A 10,230-nucleotide genomic window follows, 5' to 3' on the forward strand; every position below is an offset into this window, starting at 1 on the left:
TATTCCCAAATGTTCTGACCTGGAAGTGGAACACAGCTCCCCTAGCAGCAGACGTGCAGTTCTCGAGCAGCTTGGTCGGACCATGGTCAGAGGTGAGTCAGTCCCAGGCTGTAGGCCAGGACAATAGGGTCCATTGGCACTTTTCTCACAAGGGTGCAGCTACTTGCAATCATATCTTAGCCTCCCTTGATCCCTGAACACATTTTTTCCTGTGTATCATAGTGTGTTAAAACCAGGCACAGCATTAACGCATGGTAGGGAGAAACCATGTCCAGCACAAACCCTCCTGAAGGCAGCTCCCCTTGTACTCTGCAAGCCATCTGTTCTTAATATGTGGCACCACGTTGTAGCTGAGTGCTATGAGGGAGAGCACAAAGCAAGGGCAGGATCGGGTGCTATGGAACTCATAGAGTCGGGCAGCCCTTCTCAGATATGTGTGGACCCCAGTGTCTGTCAGGATATAGGGATGGCCCTTTGAATAGCTAGTGATATCCCTGCCTGGGCGTGTTGGGTCAAGGTGGCAGTGGACACTGGCTATGTCTGGCAGCCACGTTAGGCAACACAGAGTGTGTACCACTGACCCATGCCCAAGACATCCTCCCACAAGGTCATTCTTTTGGCATTCCCCTACCAGACTTTGTATACCAGGGCCCCCCTTTTTCACTCCAATCTTAACTGGACCTGTGAATGCAGTCATGGGAGAAGGCAATGCACTTGCAGCTGCCCAAAATCCAGTGTCATTGGTGTTTGCTGTCACCCAAAAGTTATGGTGGGTAACAAAATCACTGAGTGGTGTCCATCACTGAGTAACTTGGGACCTTTTTCTAATCTTCCTTCTTCCATTCCCTCATTCCTCAGGCATCCCTTCCTCCTCCTTCTATACTCTGTTCTCCTTCTAAGAGCACACAGCTGGGCTTGTGCTAGCCTTGGCTGGCCTAGGAGCTGCTCTATGCCCCTTCCATCATTTTTGTCCCAGAGAGAATCCTGTTCCCACAAGTATTGGTTATCACCTAGGACAAGCTTAATCCAACCTGTGTTGCACTTGGCCCAAGGTCTAGGATTGCGGTTCTTAGAAGCCCTTGATTTTGGCTCACAGCTCTAGAAGTTCTCAGAACATGGTGCTTACAATAGAGGTCTCATTGTCAGTCGGGAAACTCCAATCTGTGGAGCATCTAAGAAGATGATCTAAACTGTGAGTTGCCATGTGATGCATGTGTATCTGGATATGTGGGGAGACAAATGCAGATGCTCCTGTCTGGCACAACCCAAGTAGAAACAGTAACTTTGTAATTGCTCCTGAAGGATGAGCAGAATTGGATCTTCCCAGGGAATAAAAGCAGTGTGCACCAGACCTTGAAGCAGGACCCTGAGATCTGGACCACACATTGGAAGGAAGGAAAATAAGGGTGCCCAAGCAAACTGTGTCTGGGGACAAATTCTTCCCAAATTTTACTGTACATCTCTGCTCTGTCCCAAGACCAAATTACCACATTATAAGGCCTGGAATTGTCGTCACTCTGTTATTGGTATATCTCTGGGCCCCTCAGGAGTGGACAGCAAGTGGAAAGGAGATGGTCCAAGGCTCACCTGTGCATAATGTACCTCTCAATGACTGACCCTCAGGTAAGGTGGTCATGGACATTGTCATCTCTTTTTTTCTGTCTGGCCAGCTAGTTGCCAGGCACTGCCGTGTTCTCACTTTCCTGCTCATTGCATCATGAGGGAAATACCTAGTGTTCCATTACTTGTGTCCATGAGAATTTAGTCAAGTGTGGTGGGGAGTGATCAGCAATGGGGCAGCTGAGTTTTGAGTGGCCACGGAGTGGGGCAAGAATCCCATATATTTCCTTCTCCACCACATTGATGTGGGTATGTTGGTGTATAAAGCAGGGCTCCTTCCAACTAACTTTCACTTTTTACTACATCTTTCCATCTCATGATAATTTACTGGAAAACTGTCTGTATGTGACACAGTATGTCAACATATAAAAGTATGTTGATAAAAGTGTATTGAAGGCCCTGCTGAGTATCTCTTCCCAGACCGCTGGGCAGCAGCTCAGCCTTCAAAACTTAGTGGGAGAGACAGGGGAGGAAGGAGGAGGAAGACAAGGGGCTTTCTCCTTGAAGACAGCAGTTACAGAGGGGCAAGCATCACCTCCAGCTGTCACTGTTAGACCCACTTTTCAGCCTGTATTCTGAGGCTAGAAAGGAGATAGCAGTTTTGACCACTTTGCTAGAAATCAGGGTTCTGAACAGAGTTAGAAAGGAAGACTTGGAAGCCAGACTGAGGGCTCCTCCAGAAGACTTTCCTGTGTTTGGTTTTCACTTTCTGTTCCATAACTCAGTCATCACCAGCTGTTGGCAGTGTGGGTTCACTTGTCTCCCTAAGATTGAGCTGCTTCTATAGATCTCTGGTACTCAGCGCAGTTAGTCCTCTATGTGTCTCTGTTAGGTTGTGCATAGACAAAAGGATAAAAGTGCATATTCCTAAGATAGGAAGGTTAGCCCCAGAAATTCCATTAGCGAGGATGTAGATTGAGGACAGCTGATGCTTTGCTCTACAGGTTTGCATCCACATGAAAGACCCACTGCTGGCCAGGTAGAGCATGTCCTTCCTGTGTGAGGTTTTTCATCAGTTGCTCATTTTTTCCCACATGTCTGAATAGATTTTTCTTGCTTTGTGTTTGGCTTACAGATTATTGTATATTTTTATTAGTACCTATATACTGTATATGCTGATTACATTGGTGATAGGTCCATTGCAAATGTGATGCATAGAATGGAAATTAGGCCCCATCTTGTGCACAGTGGTACAATCCAACAACCAGTGACTGTTCTCAAAGTTTTGTGCATTGAACACACATCTCAGGACTAAGACATTGGCAATACAAGGTGTCTTTATTGTCCTTTCTGTATTTCCAATACAGTGGGTAATGATACAATATTTGGGAGCTTAGCCCAACCCTAAACTTAAAAGTCTAGCCAAACCCTAAACCTAACTCTAACCCTAGAAAGTCATTACCAGCATTCTCTGAACAAATTGAACTTTATGGCACTGATGTGGGAAATGTAATATAGGTTAATTATGAGAATATACAATCTGTGGTGGCTGGGATGGTGCAAGAGGGGAAAGAAAAGAAAACACCGTTGTGTAAGCATTTGAAGAATGTATTCTGGAAGTGGACCTTGGGGAAATTAGCTTCAAATTGAGAATGCACTGAATGCCAGCAAGCTGATTATTTTAAACAACATTAAAATCTAAAATTGTATCTATGTTTGTTCTATCACTAACATATCTCTGGTAAATAAGTGTAGCAGTGAATACAGTAATAAGTAAATCTGGAAAAGAGGGAATGGAAAGTGTGGGTCAAGAGCTGCCCACAGGTAGACCTCAAGAGATGACTCCTGAGTGGAGGCACCAGGAGGCTTAGATCTCCAGCTGCTGGACAAAGGAATCCAGGTGCTGGCTCTTGCTCTGGTATCACAGCTGGTGAGGGAGTTTCAGGTGAAGGTGGTATAAGGTCTGCAGGTGCAATTTCTGCTTGGGCTGAACCTGGCCCTCTAGATGCAGGAAGTGAAAAGATCACCAACTGTTCATGGGCTTCCTGAGCAACACCTTCCCACTGCCTGTCCAGGCAGCCATGTGTACCAATACAGCCTCAGCAAAGCCTCCCTGACTGTATTCACACACTGACTGCTGAGTGTGTCATGCTCCTTGATCACCAAGCATATGGACACTTTGTTGAGTTCCAAGACCATCACCTCCCAAAAGCCCACATCCCACACTCCAGGGCTACTTATTTTAGGGCTCAGTCCCTGGTGGTTCAGGAGGCTCCAGGTGTTCCAGGAGAAGCTCAGCCTGGGGATCCACAAGGGCATAGATTTCCGATGGGGCATCAAGCACAGAAGACCTGGGGAGACAGGGAGCTAGCAGAGTGAGAGGCCTGGCCTTTCCTGCCACAATGTCTGCACAGCTCACTTGTAGAGCGGGGTGCATGGGCCTCCTGTCCAGTCTGTACAGCATCCATCCCCATCCTCACTCACCCATAATTGGGCAGTTACAGCCCAAGGAGCTCTTAGATGCTGACAGAAGCCTCAGTGAGTGGGAGTTCTTGCTCAATTGAATCACACCTCTGCTTTGTACAGGGAATCCTGACACAGTTTCTCCCTGCCCATCCCCAGTGCAATTCAGTGTGGTGAACACAGAGAGTGGAATCTTCCCTGTCTTTGCACTCCAGGGCTCAGGGCTGCCTCTCCATAAATATCTGAGAAGTGAAGGATCAATCAGTGTTTGTCCTGTGTCACTGCAATCTTTAGCTCAGGCAGTGATGCATTGCCCAGTTCTCTTAGCCTCTGTATAACTCCATGTTTATGGTCTGTCCCCACATCTAGGGAGGCCTGGGGACCAGAACAATGGCCTTGAGGTGAACAATATCTGTTCTGCAGCCAAGGGTGACACTGTGGCCACCAAAGAACATCAAAACTCAAAAGGGCAGTGGTTGCACTGGCTCTGCTTATAGGATCATGGTCAATGTCCAGAAAAGTATCTGCACACAGTGTGTCTTCATGTACATTTGTGGGTTGATGACATCTATCTGCTCTTCCATGACATCTGACATCCATGGAAAATTTGCTGTTCTTAAGATTTCCTGTGTTGAACAAGCCCTGAAGTCAACAAAGTTACTCTCCAATCTCCTTTCCAATGAACAGAACTGCAACCACCAAGTATTGGTCAGTGAATGAGATGGAAGATCATCCACCAGAATCATCACAGCCTCCACAGTAGGTCTTCATGGGGCCAAAGCCACATTTGGCATGGAGCCCCAATTTCATCCTTAGTGACCCTAAAGTCTGAATTCACTCAGATCCCACCCATTCAGCATTGTAAACTAGGGTTGATTGAGTCTCTTGCATATGGCCAGGACCTGAATCCAAAGGTGGCCAAGTCCCACTGGGCTGCTAAGGTAAGAATTCCCCTTCTGAGCTTTGGTGCTGTGGGGTCGAGATGTGATCCTTGGAGGAGTCCAGGTATCTGAGTAGATCTGGAGGATCTATCCAGAAGGCCAGCTCCATAGGCTCCTTCATTCTGTGAGGCCCATCTGCCTGCACTGTGCTTCATGTACAGACCTCTGCCAGGCTCTCTGCTGCCTGACTTCTGAGAATGTGGTGAGACTGTGGGTGGATATGGAATTGGTGTCCTGCATGTGGCTTCTCAGGAGGCTTTGGGGATGAAGCAAAGCCCACACTCCAATTGGTCCACAGAGGCTCATGGTAATGGGCTCACAGGATGGTCTTTGCAGAAAAGGAATTCTCATATTAAAAGTTCACTGATCTCTTCTTGTGCTCATTTTGCCCAGAGGATCCTTCAATAGTAATTGCAGAGCCTGAAAACTCCCATGAAACAAGTGCCAGAGAAATGGACAGAGTGGATGACAAGTGCCAGAGAAATGGACAGAGTGGATGACATTTGAGGTGAGCACATCTCTAGCAAGGTGATGCTGTGTAAGAGCTAGAGACAGTGGGGGAAAGACAGCTCACTAATTGTCCTCGGACACCAGGCCCACAACTGACAATAAGGTGCAATGGCAGAATTCAATCATGACAGGAAATGAAATGACTTTCATCTGTCCCCTTTCTCCTGCTCCCACTGATATGTGTACAGTGACCTTGCCTGTGACAAGGTAGAGACAGAGTTGAGAGTATATGGTAGTTGAGCACTTGGAGTCAAGATTCCTTTGGAGCAGGACCACGGGCCCAGTGTTTGAAAAGCCCTGGAGAGAGGTGCTTGAAGGATTGATCTGACACAATGTTCCTCTCAGTCATCTGTGGGTCTCCATACAGTCCCTTTTGCTCACACACCCTGCACCGGAGCCGGTATATATTGTTACTGTGGGTACCATGTCTGGATCAGGGATGTGGCACACATGTTCCAGTTTCCATCTCCATGTTGATGTTCTGTATGCAGCTCGGGGGGGGGGCAGTGCCCAGCCGCCAACAGGAAGCCTGAGACGTGGACACCACAGGTTTCAATTTGTGAACCCAGATAACTTATGTTCCTTAAAGACAGACAGATCTGTACCAGACTTCTACCCAGGAGGACAAGAGATGACTCTGGAGACTGTGGATAAACATGAGCTCTGCCCTTCTCCTCAAGGCTTCCCTGTCTTGGGTGGGAACATGAAAGGAGCACAGACTAATGTGTCCCAGCACCTGCCCCTTCTGAAGAGCATCTGCTCTTGGTGTCTGTCCTCAGAGCCCTTTCACTGATGATTTAGAATGGGAAAGGTTTAGGAGAACTCACAGAGGTAGCCAGGCCTTAATGTACCTGTCCTGTACTTGGTGTTTCTGAGGGACAAGTGGGCAAGCCTAGAGACACCTGTCTCGGGCTCCCACTTGTCTCTGGGCTTTTGGGAAGCTTATGCTGCCCTTGACATTTGGGCAGTTCCTGGTAAGCATCCTGAAGCATCTTGGCCCAGTGAACCATCCTTTCCCTCATTCCCATGTAGTTTTCCCATGCGGGATCTTGAGGCTTAGGCATCACGTCCTTGGAAAGCAACACAGTATATTCACTGGTCACTCTCTTGAACCAAGTGTCTGTTGCCAGAAAAAGGTGCCTGGTGACCAAAGCCTTCCAAGTTCTGTTTAGACCTTTTGCCAAGAAAGTTGTGTCATGTGCTGGGGTCCATAGCTGTGCTGCCCCTCTGATGCCCCCTTTCTTTTTATTGTGTTCCTTAGAAATGGCAAGTGAAAAACTAGAAAACTGAGTGTGGTTTTATACTTTTCTTCACTTTGAAATTTTTAATACAACAAACATGTAGATGCTTCAGTTGTGGCAGGTTGGGTGCCAAGTGCACATTTCCAGCCAAAAGTTCTTTTCATTGAGAATTAGGTTTCACTTAGAGATCTGTCAAATTTTAGGATGAGATTCTTTCCTGGCTTCATGTTAGTTTCACTTCAATTCCATTAGATAGTATGGAGAAGTTTCCAGAATACCCATAATAATTTTCCCAAAGGATGTAAATGTTTCATGTGATTACCCCCATATGTCCAGGGGAGGATTCCTAGCAAGTTTTACTCTCACGGGCATATGAATGATTACTTATCCTTAGATGTCTAACTCAGCCACACACTGTAGTGCTCTGCCCTCTAACATCCTGGGAAGGGGTCAGCAGGTGGTGGTTGCAAGGGGTGGCTTTCCAAGGCCATGGACATCATCACCTCATGCTGAGGAAAGACACATGCACATGCCTCCTGGGGAACTTGTCTCATAGCAACAGGTATAACTTCCTGTCCTCCCATCCCATATAGACCATGGGCTTTGTGTCCCTGCAAGGTAGTTTACCTTTCCTAGAGATGATGGCCCTGAGGCTGATCAGGAGCAATGCTCTTTGGTTGGTCTCCTTCAAGCAGTGTCTCCATGCTGGGCTCCCAGTGTGCTGCCACCACATGCCATTGGGGGGCTGAAAGAAACCAGATGTGACTTGTTCATGCACCCCTCACCCATCTGCTGATGGCCATTTCTTCTGTTTCTGGGTCAACCGGTGAAAAGGAGCTGCCATAGCCATTCTTATACATGGGCTTGAGTCAATGCAGAATTTTAAAGAAAAACTACTTAAATGTGAAATTACTGGACATATTGCTGGTTTATGGCTAACTTAGAAATTCTTAAAGTATCATTGGAAGCAGTTGCTTATCAGAGTTAGATGGTTGCTTTTCATTTTATTTTGATTTGTTTTATTATAGTATACTGTGCTATGGTATGTTATTTTATGTTATATGATGGTGATGATTTTGAAACTGTATTTTCTGTGGTTTCTGATTTGATTTTGTATAATCAACCTGAGAAAATATAAGAATATCACATAACTCTGAGTAAGTATTTTTGGGAGAAAATTTAAAAAGGAAGACACAGTCAGAGATGTTGGTACACACCTGTCATTCCAGTACTCAGAGGTTGAGGCAGGGGATTGTTGTAAGTTTGAGGTCATCCTGGGCTACAAGGGAAGATCAAGGCCAGCCTCAAATGCATAGCAGAACCCTGTATCAAACAAAGAATGAAAGAAAGAGAGAAAGAAAGAAGAAACAATTAAAAATACAAAGTCAAATATTGACTGTGAATTCAGAATAAAAAAATATGTAAGATTTTCTAGCAAGTGTACTTTAGTCAGCACACCTAGCATAAGGTTTCCCATCATGTAGACATTGATGTGTTATCAGGTTTGCATTGTTTCAATTTTTTGAATGTTTTATTGAGATGACTGCAGATATGCTACTGAATATACCTTCTTAGGATTTGGGTAGCTCAGTATGAAGAGAATGTGATCATTGCTTTTTTTCCTCTCCTAAATTTATATTTAGAATCAGAGGTTGATAAAGCAATTGCTATTTTTTAAAATAAAATAAGGACCATATAAAAGATACTCTTTTTAAGTCTATGGAAAGATAAAAATATTTGTAGAATAACAGTGGTTAAAGTACCTTGCACAGTGATTTCCAAGATTTCTTAATGATCAATAATTTCATACATTTGTAAGTTTTTAAAAAAGATTTTAAGACATGGTCTCACCAGTTCTCTGAGTTTCCCAGGCTAGAGTTAAACCCTTCCTCATCCTTCCTCTCACTCCCAGAGGGCTGGAATTACAGGTGTACATTATCCTGAGTAGACAATTGACAGTAATTTTGCGTATTCATGGAATAAAATACTTGGCGTTGATCTTTAGACTCTTTGTAGAAAGAATTCATCTAGTTAAACTATCTCCTACCTTCCTAACCCACAGTTTCTTTCATAGTGAGTAAGACTCAATATCCCATTAATATTAAGAGAGTCACTGCTTTTTAACTGTAACAGTGGTCAGCCTGGGATTCAGGAGATCACTCCAAATGCCTTCTGCTGTGGGACTGAGGCTTGGTATCCTTGAAGCACAGTCTGTTTTTCTCTGATCACTCATGGCAATTGATTACTGATGTCAAATCCCAAGAAAGATGTGAACATTAAAGCTACTTGGGGCCCACTGCACTCCAGAAGGTCAGGCCAGGGTAAAATGTTTTTGCCTTCCCCTTCTACTTTCCAAAATTTTTGTTTTGGTTATGGTTTTGGTTTTACACATAGTTTCTAGAATTGAATACAGAGGTTTTGTATTTAGTTCCATTACTTTCCACTTTTAAATGTCTTCCTTTTTTGAGGAGTTTCTTAATAAGTTGCTAAGTTGGTGAGTCTCTCCTTGAATTTATGATGTTCCTGTTTTAGTCTTCCAGAGTGGTAAGCTTACAAGCCACACCACCAGATGTGTTTTCATCATGGTGTTCTTAAAAGCCCATTGGCTGTGCAGGGATTGAGTTCCTTTGTATCTGCGCTAGTCATTTTAATCTGTGGTCCTATTGCAGTATAAGACTTTTGAACTGCTGTCACTTTAAAATATACCTTGACACCAGGGATTTTGGTACTTCTAAGTTTAATGTTCTTTACATGGCCAGAGGATGTTGTACTTCTTTGTGAATTTTCATATTGAATTTTTTGATTTGTAGGAAAATATCAGTGGTGTTTTGACAGGAATGCTTTGAAATACCTTCCACTTTTAAAAGTCTTCTTTTTTGAGGAGTTTCTTAATAAGTTGCTAAGTTGGTGAGTCTCTCCTTGAATTTATGATGTTCCTGATTTAGTATTCCAGAGTGTTAAGCTTACAAGCCACACCACCAGATGTGGTTTCATCATGGTGTTCTTAAAAACTCATTGGCTGTGCAGGGATTGGTGAAAATGCCTGTCATGTGAGCATTTAGGCCACTGAGGCAGCAGGATTCCTGGGAGTTCCAGACAAGCCTGCAACACACTCTGATTTCAGCTCAGGCCAGAGAGACAGACAGAGTCTCTGACCAGAAAAAGAAAATGAAAATATAGGAAAGGACAGGAATGGAAGGAAGATACAATATCAAATTTCCTGGTGATTCTATGAGTTCTTTTGTATCTGGGCTAGTCATTTTAATCTGCAGTCCTATTGCAGTATGATATCTTTTGGACTGCTGTCACTTTAAAATATACCTGGACACCAGGGATTTTGGTAATTCTAAGTTTAATGTTCTTTACATGGCCAGAGGATGTTGTACTTCTTCGTGAATTTTCATACTGAATTTTTCGATTTGTAGGAAAATATCAGTGGTATTTTGACAGGAATGCTTTGAAATGGCTGGTTGCTCTGGGATGCACATATATTATAACAACATAGATTCTTCCTA

This window comes from Cavia porcellus, unplaced genomic scaffold (assembly GCF_034190915.1).
Source record: "Cavia porcellus strain 051 isolate PalLab524CR breed Dunkin Hartley unplaced genomic scaffold, mCavPor4.1 scaffold_34, whole genome shotgun sequence".
Lineage (NCBI taxonomy): Eukaryota > Metazoa > Chordata > Mammalia > Rodentia > Caviidae > Cavia > Cavia porcellus.